A 21,627-nucleotide genomic window follows, 5' to 3' on the forward strand; every position below is an offset into this window, starting at 1 on the left:
GAAAGGAAAGGAAGTGTTAGGGGATTGAGATTTAAAAGAACTCCAACACTGATTGCCATCGGATGGTGGCTATTCTTCAGGAACTGGAGGCGTGAATAGTAAAGAAATGTCAAAGATTAATGCAAATTTCCCCTTTGAAACTGGGACTCATCTTTTGGCAGCCAGATGCTCATATTATGGCCACTCTCCTCATTTTGGAGTAAAGTTATTAGGGAGAAAGGTGATTGTAGAGGTCAGAAAGTAAGCAAGTAAATAAGGTTTGTTATCATCTTTGGATTTACCAAGTCTGGAAATGCAATATGAGGATCAGTCATTGCTTTGGACCAGTAATTCTCAAAAGGGGACCTCGTAATTCTCAAGAGGACCATGGCCTCTGGTGGGAGTAGTTCCAAGCTCCACACATCAGCCCATCCCTGATTGGGAATCACTGAGCATAATGAGAGACATCACTGACAGGAGTATGGCATATTAGACACTCTTGAGGCAGAAAAGAATTTGACAGCCACAGTTCCAATAATTACAGGGACAGCATCCATACCATTAGCAACTGACAGTTATTGACTAGAGCTTACACTGAGCAGGCTCTGTGCTCAGCACTGTATCTTCCTGTTCATTACCTCTATTCTCCCTACAGCCACCCTATGAGGTAGATATGTTATTATACCTGTTTATAGATGAGGAAACTAAGATTAGGAAGTGGTCAAACTAGAACTTGAACCAAAGTCTCTGGCCCCAGAAGTGGAGCTATCTACTATACTGCTCTTGAGATCTAGGCATTATATGAAACTACAGCTAGTATAAAATAGCCACCCACACAAAATCTTTTCTGTCACTTTAATTGCTTTTCCTAAATTCTGTTTCCTCTGAAAAGGAAACCACTTTCTCTCTCACATACTCACAGGCATATAGAAGGTCTAAAAAATATAAAGTAGCTCATCAAAAGGAAGTACTTGACTACTTCACCTCCTATTAGCCTCAAATGGTTAGGGAGAGCGAGAGAAAGAGGGGGAGGCTATAGACTTGGGTTGTGCCTTCTTGAGAGTGGTAGGAGGGAATGTTTAAAAACTGCAGATTACCTTCTTAGTTACTGGGCCAATGAAATCATCTTGGAACAGAACAATTCCCTTGACAGAACCTGAAAACGGCGTTGGACGGCCAGCTCCTCTTCTCAGAGACCAACCCTCCACTCTTGTGGTATGGGGAACGGCAGCACTAGTGTCACCTAAGAGCTAGTTAGAAATGCAGAATCTCAGACCTCCACCCAGACCTACTGAATCAGCATCTGCATTTCAACAAATTCCCAGTGATTCATGTGGACAGTAAAGTTTGAGAGTCACTGCTTTAGGGCTTCTGGTTCTAGAACTCATTTTATTCAGAACCTTCAATGATACCCTAGAAATGAGTCAGCTTCTCAAAGCTTAAAGAGTGTTGAGGAGGCTTTTTACTCCCAGTTCTAGACATATATATGCAGCGTTTGTTCTATGCTGCCTCATTCTATGCCCCACGGGGGTATAAGTGCAGGCATTCTTAGAACTGTGTCTCCTGCCACCCATAACCTTTGTCTCCAACTCCTATCTCTACAGGAAATGGCAAAATACATATAATTAAAGACCAGGATCCTGGGCAAGTGAGGGTATCTATGCAAGATCACAAATACTTCAGGACGACAGCAGTGGTTCTCAACTGAGGGTGATTTTTCCCCCAGGGGACATTTGTCAATATCCAGAGACATTTTTGGTAGTCACAGGTTGAGGAGGGCGCTATTGGTATCCAATGGATAGAGGCCAAGGAAGCTGCTAAACATTCCCAATGCACAGGACAGCACCTGACAACAAAGAAATATCTGGCCCGAAAGTGGTTAAGAAGCCCTGGACTAGAGGAAATAATAAATACAAATGATCTGATCCCCAAATATTCAACATACAGCTAGGGAGAAAGGGAACCTAAAAATGTTTTGTCCATTCTGACCTACAGCTATGGGTTGGACATGAAAGCTCTAGCTGTCCTTGAAGGAGGGATATACTCCTTTGGCTTAGAGAGTTGAGCCTTTCTTTGACCTAAAGTTCTTCTCTAAAACTATACCATGTAAAACCAACTGCTCAGGAAGTCATGATACACACAGAAAACCTTTTCCACAAATACCAATTTTCAAACTTAGCATTAAATAAAACAAGAAACCATGCTTTCAATTTTTCCTTTTTGCAACAAAAGGCATATACCATGAAGTAATTAACAATCAAAACAGAAAAAACCTGAACCAAGAAGTAGCTATAAGAAATACCAACCAGGGGCCAGCTGGGTGGCACAGCGGTTAAGTTCACACTTTCCACTTTCGTGGCCCAGGGTTCGCTGGTTCAGATCCCAGGTGTGGACCTATGTACCACTTGGCAAGCCATGCTGTGGCAGCTGTCTCGTGTATAAAGTAGAGGAAGATGGGATTGGATGTTAGCTCAGGGCCAGTCTTCCTCAGCAAAAAGAGGAGGATTGGCAGCAGATGTTAGCTCAGGGCTAATCTTCCTCAAAAAAAAAAGAAAAAGAAATACCAACCAATAGAGTTAACATAATTATGATGTTATATGAGCATTAAAGGATTCTGAATGTCCTAGTAATCAGGGCAAGAAGAGAAAGAAGTTTACTTCTATAGTTCCCCTTTTAATTGCTTTCTTTTAGTTTCTAAGAGTGATTTATGAATATTTAGGATTCAGAATGAGTTGCCCAGGGTCACTGATCATCATTTCACTGAATGTCAACTCTTTCACTTTCCTGCCCCTAGGACGCACATCTTAAGTCACTGTACAAGCAAGAATGTAATTGCTCTTACCTATGGGTCCAAAGGCCATGTGAAGTACAAAGCAAAATATGAGGTCTAGGGGAATTACACTTATCTTTATTTATAATACAAGTTCTCTGAGGGTAGGACCAGTCTCTTACTCCATCAAGGCTCATAATGCCCCATGAGCGTCAGACATTTCAATATTGAGAAGATGTTGGTGAAGACTTCAATTTAAGACTCAGCAGTTTGCGCCCTTCCTACAAAAACATCACCTTTGCTTAAGACAAGTATACAGTGGTGCTGTGTGCTCATCAAACCCATTTTCCTCCCACCCTCTACCCCCACCCTCAACTGAGTGAGCTCTCAGCTATACTACATTTTACAGCCTCACTGCAGTTAGGTCGGGCTATGTGAATAAGTTCTAGTCAGTGGAATGTGGTGAGAAATGATTCAGGATTTTGTAGTCTGACCTGTAAAACCTCCTGCACAACTCTCCTTTCTTTCTTTTCCCTAGACAGAGGGCTACATGCAGAGGATCTAGAGGAGGACTCTGAGGTCGTAGAGGATAGAGAGGCCGCTACAGTGAAAGGGGCCTGGGACCCTGAATGACTGCATGGAATAGAGCCCTCCCTCCTCACAGCTACCCACCCCCCATTGTGTTTTGCTGCTGAGATATTGGGATTTTTAGAGTAATTGGCTTATCCTATCCAAGTCTTGTGTATTTACAAATATACTCCTTCCTCTAAAATCATGGGCCATAAGTTTCACTTTAGCCCATAATATTGCATTAATATCACCTACACTTTCTACCGTTCACTTTCCACCTCCTTCCTCCATCTTGACAACTGCTCTCCAAAGCACTAAGAGCAGAAACTGCCCAGACTCAATATGTTTAGAATTTCCTCTCTAGGTCAAATTCCCATTAAAAGCAAACCAAAGTAAAATAAAACCCAGAGGCATGGGAGGTCCACTTGTTCTCAGGCCTGCCGCCCAATGGCAATCAAGCCTAGGATCCAATGGCATGTAGGACCTGGCTCAAAGGCCTAACTTCATATTTATGGTTGGTTTACATAGCATTCTAAGGAATGACTACTATCCCAATGCTTTAGTTCCTAAGCTATTCCCCCATGTCCCAATGTCAATGACCAGCAGGGCTGAGGAAAGCCAGGCAGGGTTGTGCAAAACAGACAATTAGGCCAGATAACCTAAGGGCTAGGCAAGGAAGGACATGAAGAAGAAACCTGGAAAGCAGTTCCTGGAGCGTGTGATAGTCATTAGGGCTATTCATCAATACTCCAGTTTTCCTCCTACCAGGCACATGGCAGCACTGCACTTCCCCTGTCCCTGAGAAGTCAAAGCATGGCCATGTGACTTGCTCTAGCCAATGACATATGAGCAGAAGTAATCTGTGTCACTTCTGGGCAGAAGTCTTTGAGAGCCAGCGCATAATTTGCTACATTCCCTTCCCATGCCACTGGAACTGAATTCCAGATAGCAAGGCTCTATGAGCCAGGGTCCCTGGATGAGAATGACACATGAGATGGACATGCAGTGTGAGTAAGGAATACACCTTGGTTGGTTTAAGCTGCTGAGACTCGCGGGTTGTGACTGCATCATAATTTAGCCTATTCTGATTGTTATAGAGAATCCAACATTCATATTCAAAATGGGAAAGATGAAAAATATTCTAATTTTTACACCTCTTCGCCCAAAGAATTGAGGGTAAGAGTGGTCCCTTCCCCAAAGTGATACTTGCAGGCACTCTTAACAGTTAAAATTAGGTCTCACCTACTAACTGGACTTAGCCCATTGTGTCCAGAACGGGCAGGGGTCGTGGACCAAATCCGACATGCAATTTGTTTTTGTAAATCAAGTTTAATGGCAACACAGCCATGCCCATTTATGTACATACTGTTTACGCCTGCTTTCACAGTATAATGGAAGAGTTGTTGCAACAGAGACTGTATGGCTTGCAAAGCCTAAAATATTTACTATCTGAACCTTTACAGAAAAAAAAAATTCCTGACCCCTGGTCTAGAAGAAGCCAAATGAAAAAGGACCCATGGAGTATCTGGAAAAGAAATCCAACATGTACTGCCACTCAGAGTAAAGAGTACATACTCTTGGTAGTTATGCAGCCAAGAGCATACACAGAGCAAGAATTGGTACTGGCAGGATTTTAATTAGTGCTTCAGGCCTTTTAGAAGATAGAGAGGCAAAGGGAACCCTGATACAAATGACTCCCAATAAGCACGTCTTTAAAGCTCTGTTGTTTACAATCTTGTCTCCCTCAGTATCAGGATGGGAACAGGATCTGAACAAAGGATATACACAGTATATGTCAGGATTAATGAACCTGACAGTCCTCAGGATGACTCAGTGGAAAGTTGCTTAAGTGCTTGCTCAAAATGATTCACCGCCTGGAGATTCCATGGCAAATGAGATTCTTAGGCTAAACTGGGCGGTATTGTTTGTCCACCTCCCTGAACTCAGCACAGGGCAGCAGGCAGGCCTAAGCGAGGGAGTAGGCTCCTGGAGGATCTGATGGGGGTCTCAGCCTGCTGGATGTAGCCTCTGATGTGGCCACTGGCTGCCTTCTGGGGGTGGGGGTGTATATGGCGTGGCTGGAATGCTAGGAATGCTGGGTTGGCTTAGCAGGCACTCCAATTGGCTTGGTGCTCCTACATGCTCCAAAGACTTTCTCCAGTGTCCTTGGCATCCAATGACTATACTTGGGCTTAAGATTTTTAGGGCTGGGCGGGTCCCTGGAAGCCTTCTATCTCAGTACCGGACCACTCCTTCTTTAGGTGGTACCAGCAAACGAGCTGGCCATTCCACCGCAGATGGGATGCAGGCCATTTGCTCCTTTTCCTGGGCCTGGCTCTTGGCAGGGTTGCCTGGAGGAGCCAGCTCCTTGGCTGAAACTCAGCCTTTGGTGGCTGTTAACAGGTTTTGCTTCAATTAAGCTATTGCTGAGTTACTGTTGGTTGGCTCTGGGTTAGGGGCAAAGACTTGGAGTGGCAAATAAGAGAGAGGAGAAAGGAGATGAAAGCATACTTTATTCGGACCTGAGTTGAATTGTCTTCCTTTTGGCAGTTGATTCAAAAGTTAGTTTGGACTGGGTTTTTTATCTCAATTTCTAAGTGACCAGTAAGATATGGCCCCCAAGTCCTACTTGTGGTACCTTTAGTTGTAGGTGATTGTGTTTTGCCAGAGAAAAAGTGGAGAGGGCAAAGAGTTATGCCTGATGTTCCTGGTTACCATCAAGTCTACAGAATTCAAACTGCAGATGAGGCCTGGAGCCCAAAGCGCTATAGCATTTTTATCAGCTTGCTAGGCAGCTGATAAACTAGGTTCTCTAGTCTATACCCAAATAGCTGCCCAGGCCATGGCCACATCTGCAGAGGCCCTGTCTCCCTGAGCTGAGACAGCGTGAGCACTGGCTGACTCAAATGCACTGAGTGAGACAGAAACAGATTTTCTTGGAAAATATAACATAAAAGAGAACACACAACAGGAAAGCCTCAGAGAATTAATTCATTCCGTAAACATTCGTCCAGAGCCTACGTTGTGAATTGGCACATGAGCAGATAAAGATACTTGGGTTCCAAATTATTTTCAAATATCAGGGGATTAATCTCAGAAGCAGTGAAGAGAGTGGAAAGGAAGAGAATATTTACTCTTTTGAAATTTATCTGCAAGGGAGATGTGGCGAAGCACAGTCTAGGAGGTAGGGAGACGTGGGTTCCAGGTTCAGCTAATTATAATGAGCGCTGTGGCTTCAGGTAAGTGAGAGAGTCTTTCTCAGGCTCTGCGTTTGTCAAATGTGAGGGGAAGGAACTGGACGACAAATCTCTTCAAGATATAATTTTCTGTGGTTTTAGAATAATATGATTCCTGCCCTCAAGAAGTTTATCATCTAGTTGCAAGACACTGAATAGACGCATGGAAGGTACAAAATTAAATGCCATGCCGCAGAAAAGTATCCAATGAATGGTATAAAGCCGTGCCATCCACTATAGGAGCCACTAGTCACGCGTGTCTAGTTATATTTAAACTAAGTGACACTAAAAAAAGTTTAAAACGCAGTTCCTCAGTCATACCAGTCACGTTTCAAGTGCCCAACAGTCACAAGCGCTAGTGGCTGCCATATTGGACAGTGCAGATATAGAATATTTCCATCATTCCAAAAACTTCTATTGGACAGCACTGGTATGGATGACATACACCAAAGATGTCCAGAGAACACAGAACTTCCCCTCCACGCCTCCTAGGCCTGGGCTCATCATAGCTGTTCACCACTGACCAATGCTGACCTGCCTAGAGTGTGGCTCTGCTGCAGCCACCCTTACTGCCTTGCTTAGGGAGCTCAGCAGCTTCCCACTTCTCCCACTGACTGGGCTCCTTTGATCTTCCCCCAGGGCCTTTGGGAAAGCCAGAGCCATCCAGTCCTCTCATGAAAAATTCCCTTTTAAACAGACCTATGAATAATCTAGATAATCCAGCAATTCATGCATCATTTAGAGGTTCCTGGGCTATCTGCCCAAGAGGTATGGTATGCAAAGTCCGACAAAGACGACTTTGATTGATCAGTCAGCATTGTATTTAGTAGTTGGGAGAAGCAAGCATGGCCAGGACTGAGGAGAAAGTCCTTACATGCTCCCTCCACAGCACTATTAATACCATAAAAAAAATTATCCAATTTAATCCCAAAGACTGATTTCAAATCAAAACAAAACAAAGAAAGGAAAACAAAACAAAGGAACAGCAAGACAGGCACAAGGGCTCCCCAGGATTCCTCTAGTTTGTGGGGTGGGTGTGAGTGTGTGACGGTGCACGTGAGAGTGAGTGTGGTTCAGTGTGTGTTTGTGAGAGTCACATGTGTGTGAGTGGGGACAGTGCGGGGGTAGGCAGACTTGGAGGCTTTTGGGGTGAGGGCTAAACAAACGTGCTCTGACTCAGAGGAGGACTCTCCGTCTCTCTTGGTGGGGAGAGTGGAATTTAACTTTTGTCAAACAACTTTATACCCAATTCCTCTAAAGGCGGTCAGGGAGGACAGTGTCATAACACAGATAGTGTTAATAGCTGCTATTTTAACAATCTAAACTCACTGCCCCAGGGCGCCAGGAGAAGCTAAACAATCTTACTGCAAAGGGTGCAATTTTAAAAAATCAAATAAATAGCTGAAGGCGCACTCACACTGAACTCGTGCCCAACTCAGTGTCAATCAACAAGTTTCCATTGAATGCTGGACAAACCAACCCCTCTTCCAAAGAGAACACAGAAAACATTGTAAGTTCAGCTTGGGGGCAGCTGGATGATCTTATGTCTTCTGTCCTTCCCAGTTTTTTTTTCCCGTTTGCTCCTTCTTTCTCCAGCTAAGACTTTTGTTCCCTCATCCAGCCCCTCCCAAGTTAATTTCTTTCTAATGCATCTCTTTGGCTCTAGCCCTAAGTGCTGCGGTTCTTCTATTTCGTGTTCCCACACATGAGGACAGAACTGCTGACCTGGGCCTCAAGGCAGGTTTGCACTGTCCGTAAAACAACAGCTTCCCACCTGCCATGTGCTCCGAGTGGAGACAGAGAAAGTAAACACAAATGTACATAAAATATTGCTATGGCTCCACTTGAGAAAATTTACATCTTGATCAGCCACATGCTAAAAAATTATACTGTCCCAGTGTTAGGATGTGGCCTAGGTACATACTGAAACTAACCAGACACGGCCACTAAGGTCTTAGCATAAAATCCTCATCTCCATCCTGGCCAGTATGTCCCCACTTCCCAAGACTGAACTCTGGCCGTGCATTCTAAAATAATAAAAAAGAGCTTGCATTTATTGAGGGCATACTTTGGGCCAGGGATGGTGCTAAACCCCTTACATGTATTAATTCATTTAATTCTCATAACAGTCCTTTGAGGTAGGAACTATTATGATCCCCTCACATATTGGCTCGTACATACACAATCTCACCCACTCAGACACACACCTCATGTATGCTCACATGCACAGTGAGTGTGTGTAAACTGATCTTAGCCCCTCTGCACTGTCTCCTCAACACTCGGTTCTTCCAAGTCCCCTCCCCAAAGTCTCTCCACTGACACCTGGAATTCTATCCATAGTGAATTCTTTTAGTTAAGCATTCACCTCTCTGTTGATAAAGAGTGAAAGCCCCTAGAAATGGTAACCCAGCCTCATTCCCATCAGGTGTCAGTGTCTATGTGAAAGCTGAGTGGCTGAGAGAGAGGTGAGGATGCAGGGGACTGACAGAGAGGAAAACGGGTGCAAAAAGATGTCTGGGAGCATGAAAGACAAACTTCACCTACTCCCAACATTTGCAGTGGGCTGGCTCCACCAAACAATGTCTCACTGTAGGGAGGATGAGGTCCTTTGAGACTGGGCCCCCATCAACCTAACCTTTTGAGCCTCCTCCCACCAGCACGGACCACACCCACTGCAGTCTCGGTCCCACACATGCCTTCGCACATGCCCTCCCTCCTCCTCCTCCTCCTCCATCTGGCAAAGTCCCATTTGTCTGTCAGAACCCAGCTCAAATGTTGGCTCCCCTCTGAGGACCCTGGCTCCCGGCTCTTGTAGAGTGTCTCTCTCTCTCCCCTCTCCGCCTGCCCAGCCCCTGTCCAAATCTCTACCAGAGTACTCCTCACATTAAGTTTTAATGATGTCGTTATGCCTATCTCCCCCACTAGACTGTGAGCAACTTGAGGCAAGGACTCTGAAACCTCAGCACCATACATGGGACCTGGCCCAAAGCTTGTACTCAGTAAATGCTTGTGAAGTGAACAAATAAGTGAGTGAGTGAGTGAATGAATGAATGAGTAGACTGTAGCACCAACTTCTGGTTGGGAGGAGATTCCCTTCCAGGCATCTCTGGGTAAAGCTGCTGTCCAGTGTTTCTCAATAGGGTCGCTACTGGAATTTGGGGTGGGGCACTTCTTCACTGCATCATATTCCTACTCACTGTGTTAGCATCCCTGGTTCCTGCCCACTAAATACCAAGGACATTCCCCAATCACTGTGATGATCAAAACAGTTTCCCAACATTTCCAAAGCCCTGGGAGACGGGGGGGACTGATCCTCCCAGGCTGGGAAGCAGCACTACAGCAGTGGCTCCTTTCCCTGATGCCAGTGGTCTGAGACGCTCCCTGCAGTAGGGTCACGCTGTGCTCCTACATGAGGTGCTGGATGACAGGCTCTAGCCAGAACATGAATTCAGAACAAAGTAGAGACTCATGCAGTGCTGGCCTGCTAACAGGAATTATGGCAACTTAATCAGTACACAACAGTACAGAGCAAAGAATCCTGCTCAACGTTTTTAGGATTCAGGGCAGGGGAAGTGGTCAGGCTTAGCCAAAAAAAAAAAAAAAAAAAAAAGAAAATCCTCATCAAGCTTTCAAGACAGCTCGGAGACTGTTACCTGTCTCTGAGTACCTTCTCAGCATTACCCCATGTTTCTGCTAAGGGCTCGCTCTACTTTGAGAAATCAGCTTTACTGGGATGCACACCCACTCAGGGAACCACTGAAAACCTAATCAGAAGGAAATAGAAAGGAAAGGCAGAGGTAATGTCATTTATGTCATGCCTTCTGCCTGACACTCATTAAACTTGTCACCTATTTCCTTTAGACCCCAAACAACTTTTCCCTGAAGCTGGAGACATATGGTCAGCGCCTGGTTATGGGGCTCTGTCATTGGGATCTACGGGAACAAATAGTGAAATGCCAGAGTTTCAGGTTTTGCCCACATTCTCTCTTACTGATGCAATCTGATGACTCGAGATTTAAATTCCTTCTTTCCCCTGCTATACACTGCCTCACTGATAGATACCTCTTTATACTTTTCAAAGCATTTTCCCATATCATCTTTGTTTTCACTGTCAGTACAAACTTTAGGAGAAGGTAGGAATTATCACTCTCATTTCACAAGTTGAGAAAACAGGCACAAAGAGGCTGGCAAGCTCTGTGAAAGTCCCACAGTGATCTGAGGGAGAGTAGGGTTAGACCCCATCTCTTTTCTGGCCCCATGCCTTCCTCTCTCCATGATAGCACAATACAGCCTCACCTGGGGGGGGGAAGGGAATGCATACTCCATAGGACCAAAGCTCTCTCTCCTTCCCAAATGTAGTCCTGATTCTGGAAGCCAAATGGGCCCTCTGGTCAATGATATAGACCTGAAGCCAGAAGGCTTCATCCAGATGCCAACATACTGGTACATTCTGCAGCTGGGAAGCTGGAGGACAAAGCCTCAAATGCCCCCAAATGCCTTCTTACTAATTCCAAGGAGGAATAGAAAGTACATAGCTGGAGGACAGAAAGCACATCCTGCTCTAGGCTTGGGTACTGCTCTGCTTTGTGCAAAAACAAACAAACAAATTTAAAAAACAACCCAAACCAGACCAAACCAAACACCATGAAGACCAAAATAATATAAACAACAAAAATAACAGCCCCTAAATAGCCATATGCACACTTTTCCTTCAACATTGCCTCATAGATTTGATAGTCTGATCCTTTAATAATCTTTCTAATAAAACCATACTGAATGGCTCCAGACATGATTTCCCTTGCAATCTCAGAGGAGGCTCTTTTGGAAATGTACTTCTCCAGATAAAGGAAAACAGGGACACAGTTCTACCTCTATGGATTTCTCCAAAACATGACAAAATGTGCCAGTAATCAGCTCCCAATGGATGATGCTCCCTGAGAAAGGTTAATAAAGAATATGCCTGTCTTTCAAAATCCAGCATTTCACACAGTCATTACTGATAGTTACTGCTTGTCATGGCTGTCACTGTTCAAGACAGCATGGTCTCTGGAGTCTTCCTCACCCTATGAAAAATGTGCTCTGAAAACCAATATTTGTTAGATATTTCTAAGATTCCTTGGTTGACTCCTGACTTCACTTTCTCATCTCTAGCACTAGCGTCTTCTCAAATTTTTTTTCCATTCTCATCCTCATTTAAAAAAGAAAGACACTACAAAATAGATGAACCTTGAAACATTATACTAAGTGAAATAAGCCAGTCACAAAAGGACAAATATTGTATGATTCCACTCATATGAAGTACCTGGAACAGTCAAATTCATAGAGACAGAAAGAAGAATGATGATTGCCAGGAGCTGGGGGAAATGGGGAGTTGGTGTTTAATGGGTACAGAGTTTGAGAAGATGGAAAAATTCCTGAGATGGATGTTGGTGACGGGTGCACAGTAACATACACGTACAAAACTGTACACTTAAAAGTGTTAAAATAGTAAAGTTTATGTTATGCATATTTTACTGCAATAAAATTTTTTAAAATAAAAAGAGATTAAAAAAGAAGAAAAGGAGAGAAGGGAGGGAGGAAGAGAAACAAACAAACAACGCAAGGAAGAAAGCAAGCCAAATTTCCCTGCCCCTCCATCTCAAGCTCCATTTCCCTCCTATTAAAATAATAAAGGAATACACTACATAAAAGGTATGATGGTGAGTGTGGACTCTGATTTGGCCCTAGATCCCTGAGGGCATGATCTTGTGAATGTGGAGAAATCAAAGCTGCCCAAATTTGCTAAAGAAAGAAAACATAGCTTACAGGGACACTTCCTTTATCTTTATGTTTTAAAAGTAACCTCTACTACCTAGTTTGAAGTCTTTCCCTTTCTCTCCAATTAAAAAAAAAATCCAACCAACCTCTTCCTTCCCCTCCTGCAGACAACTTTGATTTATCCCTTTCTTTAAAAATATAGTACATATACTTCATAGCCTCTCTCCAATTCAAGGAGTACAACTCTAAAAAACACTGTCTCAGCAGCCACACATCTGTTGCTGAACCACTTCCCACTCTCTGGGTCTTAGTGTATATGTGGCAAAGACAAGAGACAACACACCAAGACATTTATAAAATAGACTACTTTGATGGTCAAAAATGGAGTCCTGTGAGGAGGTGGATTTTGGCACAGATTTCAACAACTGACACCCTAAGTCTGCCAGTTTCTAAAATCACTTTCAGGGAATAGCTGACGGTGTAAAAATCTAGATACGAAAATCATACAAAAACCATTCTAATAAAGACTGTTATTTATCTTAGTCGCTGCAAATAATCTGGTAAACCTTTTGGGTTATAATCACTTTGCATCCAAAACCCTGGAGTGAAACCCTTTGGCTCTAGGCAACAGATAGCAAGGATATTTGGTTACTTCTGGAAAATATTGGTTTTAAATTAACAACCCTGAAGTGAAAAACTTGCGAGCTGGCAACTGATCCTAGAAATCATCGTGTCCTCTGCCACGAATAAAGAACTTCTTCTTGATATTATGGAGGAACTTGGTACTCCACAGGACTGTGGGGAAGGCAAAGCCTGACTCCCTGGGCTCCTTCTTCAATGCCCCCAGAACTCTTCCAGATACCCAGGCTTGTGGCCGTGGGATCTCCCCCACCCACCCATTCAGCCACACTCTCCACCATCAAATTCCACTTTCTAGGTCCTGTGTGTAGATTAAATTAAAAATGATTAATAAGAGTTATCACTCTCAAAGATAGATGAATGCATCAGAAGTCAAAGCTTAAATTCACAAGATGAAGCTGTAATAATGATAGCATTTTGGCTATCAGGCAACTTAGCAGGGAAGTGGGGTGGGGGAGGAGGAGGCTGATACAATGCCAGCTGAACAGGTCTAGGAATCACAGGTCACAGGAAATCAAGGTAATAATCTCCTGCTCTACTTAGTCTGAAAGCAGGCCCTGGTTTAAGGGTCATCCTTGCAACTAGGAAGAAAGCTCACTAAAGGACATTTTAGTAATTCTTTCCTTAAAATACCCTAGATGTGACTCTTATTTCAAACTAAGTTGAAAACAGACTAAGCTGAAAACATTGATTTTATTTCAAACTATGTTGATTGCTTTTCCCTTTGAGAGTTTCATTTGTTTATCAGCAGAAATTCCTGGGCTAATTCCGAGAAATGTCATTCATTTCTCGCCAACAACAAGTCATGGACAATGGGCGGGGGTAGAGGCGGGAGCTCCCTACGGAGGGTCCTTCTTTCTGGACACAACAGCCAGGGACTCCAACTGTGGAAGATGGCAGAAGAGAAAGACTTTGGGTGGGAGCTCTGGGAAAGCAGGGAGGCAGGCCAAATGGAACAGTGAGCTCATGTTACTGCAGGGTTGGTCCTGGGGAAGTGTCACACAGTCAAAGTATGTTTCCAGGGAGCCTATGCTCCCCATTATCAGAGAAACAATGCTGTCCTGATGCCCCCAAGTCCTCTGCAGATGCACAGGGCCTTCTACTCCAAGATCCCACCCAGGACTGCTCTGTGTAGTCAGTGCTCTTGAACTCCTTTATCAAGCTCTCCCCTGCGTCCTATTACTATAGTGCAGTCCCCAGTCCAACTGCATCAGAATTAATTGGGGTGCTTGCTTAAAATACAGACTATCCACTGCCACCCAACCAAATCACAATTGTCAGTGTAGGGCCTGGGAGTCTGCATTTTATCAAACCCCCTAAGGTGATCCTTCAGCACACTAAAGTTTGAATAACACTAGTTTGGAGTCTTGTTCTAAAATGGCCTGCTACACTAACGAACTTCTCCAAATTAAGATACTGCACATACCAATAGCTTATTGTTATCATATAAATAACTTCTGGAAGTTGAATGGCATCATCCAAGACTTTCTAAAACATATTAAAGAACACTCATCCTGCCAAGTGCTCTACAAATAATCAGGCCTATAGCTCAATAAGTTCGGAAAATACTGCATCCCATGCTCTTTTATAGATTCATAATGCACATTAATATATCGAAGGCTCTGAGAAGTCCTGCATTAAAAGAAACCTATTTAGCCTTCTCTAATCCAGAAACTCTCACATTTATTTGACTATATAAATGTTTTCTCTAGTAAATCCTATTATCATCCCATTAAATTGTGTTCCTTGCAACAAACTTTTGGAAACACTGCCTTAACCCAGAAAAGTGATTGTAATGGTAGAGGTTTCTTAAATATAGAAAGCAAATGGAAGACTTATTTGGGACAACTGGGGCTTCTTAGTATCCCTCAATGAAGTGCCACCTTCTTCACCTTCATGTGGGGCCAGCTTTGGTTCATGTCCATTGAAAGAAATAGAAGAGTTCTGCTCTACCATGACAGAAAGCCATAGTCCTCCTAGGAGTTTTGTCCTTACATGACATACAGGCCTCTAGCATGCTAATAGGAAATCACATTCTTTTAAAAGACCAACTAAATCCCCAGGGTTCACCAGAGACAAAGATCACTTCACCTGGCAGGAGGCAAGTTGGGTGCCACTTTCCTACAGAAGGTTTTAACCCTTCACACTCTGCACAGTGTTCAAGGACCAAGTGTATCAGGAAAATAATAGAAATGAAGCATGGAAGACAGTGAATGGGGTCTAAGACGTAGGAAAGCAGACAGTGTGGACATGGATGGTCTAGTGATCAACGGTGAACACCTTGTGGCTACCTCTCAGCAATCAGTGTAAGAATACTAACAATGATAAAATAACAACAATAATAATAAACTAAAACCTCTGCTATGCAGAGACCATCATTCCAGAATCCTCAGGCTTTTGGATAGCTCTGGACCCAAAGAGTTTTTTTTTTTTAATATACCAATCTTCAGCAGGCAAAGATATGGCCCCCAATTGATCATCTTGCATACTATAGCTATTGTAGTCACCTTACCAAAGGAAAAGAATATGCTAATTGGCTGTTACTGTTTAAAGAATTGAACTTTTTCAATAAAATCCAAGAGGCAAGCTAATACTGAATTCAGAAAAGAACAAAAGAAGAGATGAGAGAGCAATGGAGATCAGACGTGGATGATCGCAACAACAGCAATCAGCAGCAACCATGAGGATGACAGGCAGCAGATAATCAAAGAGACGAACCAAAAGAAGATAAGGAAGCTTTAAAATTTGAAAGAGATTCCTAAATAGGTTAAACATAGAATTACCATATGACTCAGAAATTCCACTCCAGATATATACCGAAAATAACTGAAAACACATGTCACACAAAAACTTGTACATGAATATTCATAGCAGCACTATTCACAATAGCCAAAGGTGGAAACAAGTCAAATGTCCATCAGCTTATGAATGGATAACAAAATGTGGTACACCCATACAATGGAATATTATCCCGCCATAAAAAGGAATGAAGGACTGATACAAGCTACAACATAGATAAATCTGGAAAACATAGCTGAGTGAAAGAAGATAGCCACAAAATGCTACATATTGTATGATTCCATTTATATGAAATACGTAGAATAGGAAAATCCATAGAAACAGAAAGTAAATTAGTGGTTGCCAAAGGCTGGAGGGGGGAGAAGGTAATGGAAAGTGACTGTTTAATGGGCACAGAGTTTCCTTTTGGGGTGGTGAAAAATTTCAGGAACTAGATTAGTGGTGATGATTGCACAACACTGTGAATGGTCTTAATGCCACTAAATTGTACACTTTAAAATCATAAATTTTATGTTATGTGTACTTTATCACAATAAAAAATAAATAAATACCCCCCCCCGAACTTCTGCCCTAAAAAAAATAAACTGGAGGGAACAAAACAGGCATACCTACTTGATTACTCTAACAATAGAAGTCACAGACATGGACACAGGCATAGAACCAGATCCCCTTTTCATATAAATGTACGGGATGGGAGGCAAGGGAAAAACAATGTGCAGATAGCTGTGACAACACACCAAAAAACAGATTCAGAGTGATCCAGTGACTTGCAACCCTCACTCTACACTGTCAAAGGCCAAATGCCATATATGTGCCTCATCTTCTATAGTCTGTTTCTGCTATAGATTTGTGTAATCCAAACTTGTTCATATGCAAGTGGTAAATAAGAGAATGATGTTGGTATAAAATAGAAATTCCATTGGTTTATACCTGATTTTTCCCAGCAAATTAATATTTTGCACCATCACGTGACAGCAGGTGAATGCCAAGAACACTAACACAACTGAAATCAGCAAACCATGAAGGAATACACTACTCTATCCTATTCCCATTCAACCCACATTCTTCCTCTTGGCTCAGTTTGGCCGTATGCTCTGTCTTATAAGTGCTTATTACATGATTCTCTCAGATCTTTGTGTATTTTTCTCATCTCTATAACTCTGCAGGCTCAATCCTTCCTTATAACCTCTTCCTTCAAGCTAATGTCACCATTTTAAAAGGTAGTGAAGTCTATACTTAATGTAATATTCTTGTATTTATTAGAAGTTTAAGATGCCTTTTTAAATCATGCTAGTATTCTATTAGTATAGCTGTTTTGTTAGTACTCTGGTTACAAAGTTGCATAAGTTTTGAGTTGTTTTCTCCAATCCTGCTTTTTTTCTTAAGCCCTGTTATTTTTCAGCGTACAGTTTTGCAGAATGTGAGGATTTTCAGAAATGCATATGTTGCACTATAGGAGAAATGCCTGAATTCACTAGCTAGCTCACAGCCCAACTACTGTCCAGAGAGAAATGCCACAGGGCTTCCAGCTTCTTCTTACAGGAACACAGACTACAGTGCATCACTAGAAAGGTCCTTTCCTTAACCTACCTTGACTTTGAAAGGCTGGGGTGAGGGGTGCCTCTCTTGGCAAAACCACACTGTCAGTGTCCCTATTAAAACCATACCACAGAACTAAACTTTTTCACACCTAGCCGAAAGGGAACACTGTGGATTAGGTCTCTGGTAACAGATCAAATTAGATATTTTGGCAACTTTATAACAGCTCTTTAATGACCCATGAATACTGCAATATCTGTAAGGGAACCCAAATTTATTAATCCTGAGTAGCAAATTCATTAAGAATGGCCATTAAAGGGGCTGGCCCCGTGGCCGAGTGGTTAAGTTCGCGCGCTCCGCTGCAGGCGGCCCAGTGTTTTGTTGGTTCGAATCCTGGGCGCGGACATGGCACTGCTCATCAGACCACGCTGAGGCAGCGTCCCACATGCCACAACTAGAAGAACCCACAACGAAGAATACACAACTATGTACCGGGGGGCTTTGGGGGAGAAAAAGGAAAAAAATAAAATCTTTAAAAAAAAAAAAGAATGGCCATTAAAAAAACTCTCAGATAATACCATGATTTAGGCTCCTGGTCACTATATAAGTCTTCTTTTGGTGATAAAATTATATATAAAGAACAAAAGAAAAGAAGTCATAGTTTTTTCTCTCCTCTCCCCGTTTTACCACTCCACTTTCCCAAAAGAGAAGGTATTGAATTTCATTTCTAGAAATCTCGCATTATCAGGGAATATAGAGAGTCCTGCTTAGAGACTGGGATGGATTTAATGACCTTTCTGACTTCTACGCAGTCTTGACTTTTCTATTAAGAATGTTCTAGCCTCCATGTAGCACCAGCCAATTTGGGCCCAGGAGAGCCCTTTGGTATGTGACCAAAATTGACCTCTGCCATAAAGACTTGGGGAAGCGCTGATGAAAGAATTTTCATTTGCTCTTCACGGGCATCAGTATAGATTTCTCTGTGGTGACTCTGGACAAGCAGTCTGCATACTCTGACTTCCCTGGCTCAGCAGGAGCTACAGGAGACAACCTAAAATGCAGGTGGGAACCTTGGAAATTGCAGAGGTAGGGAGTTTAGAAAGCAAGCGCCATGGGAAACACAGAAACAAAGGGGGAGGCAATGGCTCCTCAGTCTCCTCCACTGGAAGAGGAGCTCTAGGCATGGCCTGCAGGCCCCTCCCATCGAGTCCCTCACTATGCAGGTGAACGGTCCCCGAGGTCAATACTGCTATAAGACAGTATGTACAGCCAAAACCTTGGGTATATGGTTTCCTTGTTTGTTTTTTCTTTTTGATACAGAGCTTGTTCATCATCTTGGCTTTAAATCTTCTATTTTTAAGTGAGGACATTTTGATCACAGTGCCTTCCACTGGGTTAAGACAGAAAATTAGAGCCCCTTCCTTTGACCAAGCATTCCTGTGGCCCTGAAGGCATGAGTTTCCTCATGCCTAATAATCACTGGGGTGGAAGCAATACAGAGGAGTCATCACAGCCACTGCCCTGTCTCAACGCAGAACTGTGCCAACTCTATCTCACATGGGTGGCTACTTTTTATTTCCAGAAATATGCAGTAAAGAGATCAAAATTCTCCTTAGCCATTTATTCTAGGATTTTAACAACCAATATGTCCCAAAGTTCATCCTTTTATCAAACTAATTCTTCTCCACTATGGTTTAAATCCATTTACTCTTGTTTTATCTTCAACAGAAAGAAAGAATAGCTGGTTCGCATTCTGGTTTAATATGGCAGAGAGAGTATGTGAGAAAACTCCCTGCTCTTTGCCAAAATCAAAGAAGAGAGAGAGATGAAATGTAAAACTAAGAATAAATAAATAAATAAATCTTTAAAACTGCAAAATCATGCTCAGATACGAAAGGAGACCCTTCGTGGAATAAAACATAGACGGAAAGTGCAGCAATAAATGGGGGCCAAAACCATATGGTCCACTGGCATCTGGGACTGGATACAGACAATTGAGGCCAGGCAGCTGCGCAAGAACTATGGCCTGCAAGTGGCTCCCTATGTAAAACTGGGGACTAGAGTCACATTCCTCATATGTAAACAGGGGCTGACACAGTTCTGCCCACCCAAGGTGGTTACCTCAAATGGACTGATTGCCCAAGGTAGGCAGCTGCAGCTGAGGTCCCAGTCCAAGATCACTATCAGGGATTACCACCGCACAAGAAAACAGACGTAGAAATAGATCATCCAGGCCTGAGGGAGCCCAAGCTGAGACAGTAATATATGACCTGGTTTAGAGCTAAGTGATCTAACAAGGCCTGAAACAACCTTCTCACCAGGAAGGAAGGGTTTATGCAAGAGAAAACCTCCAAAGACGATGAGCTTCTAAACAAAAATTGTAGAAAATGAGAGGAAATTCAGAACTAACAAAAGCTGTCAAGAAATCCAACAAAAGTGAGAATTCACACCAGAAAAAATATAGATATTTGAACAATCTGAAATGGGATTATAAGTAAATATTTAAATACTTCAAAGAAATAAAGAAGGGAATAAGATCCTAAGAAAAAATAACAAGGGTTTATAAAACAGCAACATGTAGATATTTTAAAATATAATTCAAAACTTGGAGGAAAATAGTTATTGAAAATAAAACAATAAACAAAACCCAACAGATGGCCTAAATAGTGGGGATGAAAAGGCTGGAGAAAGAATTCATGAATTGGAGGACAGAATTGAAGTAATATATCATTGAATATCAAGAGGGAAAAAATAAAAGAGCAATTAAGAGACACAGGATAAACTAAATGAGCTGCCATAACATACACCAAAGACAACTTTGAGAATGAGAAAAAAGATAGAAGGGGAAGAGGTAATTTTCACAAAAATAATGACTAAAAATAGAAGAGAAATTTGAGTACTTTGGCTGAGTAAGATAAGTAAAAATAAATCACACATCTATACACCTCATTGTGTGCATCAAAGAAAAAAAGAAAATCTTAAAAGCTAGAAGAAGGAGAAAACAGGTTACCCACAAAAGAACTATAGTCAAACAGCAGACTTCTTATCCACAAACAAAGGAAGTCAACAAACCATTTATTAATATCTTCTAAGTGCTGAGGGAAGATAAACATGCACCTATAATTTTATACCCAGCCAAATTATCATTCAAGAATGAGGGCAAAATAAAGACATTTTTGCATATAATAACTAGGGAACTTCAGTACCACTACCCACAGAAAAAACTATTAACGGTTATAGTTAACAAGAAGAAAAATGAACTCACAAGGAAGTGACCTGCAAGAACTACAAGGAAAAGAAAATGAACAGCTGGTTTCTATACTCCACAAAATGGGCTTTTTAAGTCTTCAAGACAATGTGTTTATTTCTTTCAATTTTCTCTTTTCTGAGATTTATGACCTCACTTATTTTAACACTTTCTTTTTCTCTCAAAGTAATTGCTAGCTTATACTCTCTCCTCTTCTCAATACTTGCTTCCTGTTATGCAGCTGGGGTAAATGGCAGCCATACTTCAGTCTATGCTTTTCCACCCTATGCTCTGTGTCTGGGTCATGCCTCAACCTCCTTCCTAGTGAAGAACAATCACTACATAGCAGTTTAGATAAATTCCTATGACATTAGACCACTTTGGAGGCTTCTGGATAAAAAAGCTTTTATAAGGCTATTTGACAAACAACCTGGCAGATTAAAAAAAAAACTCTCCAGATTAGCCTCTTTATCAGAAACTGCTCCCATCTACCAGAACTCCTCCCTTACCACACCCTTGCAATCCAGTTTAAGTAGAAGAAGCAAATAAACACGTATGAAGATAGTAAGCCTCATTTAGGGATTAATTCCAAAAAACAACTTTTAGGTTGATCATATGCCAAGTCCATCTCTTACATCTTGAAGCATGTATTATCATCACCAATACTCAGGATGACAGACCTGTGGCAGGGCGTGATCTTTTGCCATCTGGGAAAGAATCCCCTGTTTTCATATATTTATATTCAGTATATTTACTGGTGCAGGAAAGTATACTTTATAAAAGTGGTGACAAAAAGGTTTGGGGTTTTTTTCTCCATTAAACAAAAACTCCATTCATGTAACATTTAAGTTAACTGAGTTTTCAGTGAACTTCATTCCTAGCCCCATTCCTATCATTTTTGCCCTGACACCTTGGGTTTCTCTCTTATAAGCTCTGGAGGTTCCTTACTACTTAAAGCACCATTTATGCCCTAGACTAGTGGTTCTTCACATCTTTAGGGTCATGTACACGCCCTTTAAGAATACCAATAAAGCCATGGCTCCTCTTTAAAGGAATTCACATGTATACACAGTTACACTAAAAAGTGTGAA

General features: G+C 42.2%; 1 protein-coding gene across 4 annotated transcripts in view; it reads right to left on the bottom strand.

Moving 5' to 3' along the window:
• CHRDL1 (chordin like 1) overlaps window positions 1–21,627 on the bottom strand; it is a 112,643-nt gene that overhangs the window by 58,437 nt on the left and 32,579 nt on the right. The gene's annotated exons all lie outside the window — the stretch shown is intronic.

This window comes from Equus asinus, chromosome X (assembly GCF_041296235.1).
Source record: "Equus asinus isolate D_3611 breed Donkey chromosome X, EquAss-T2T_v2, whole genome shotgun sequence".
Classification (NCBI taxonomy): domain Eukaryota; kingdom Metazoa; phylum Chordata; class Mammalia; order Perissodactyla; family Equidae; genus Equus; species Equus asinus.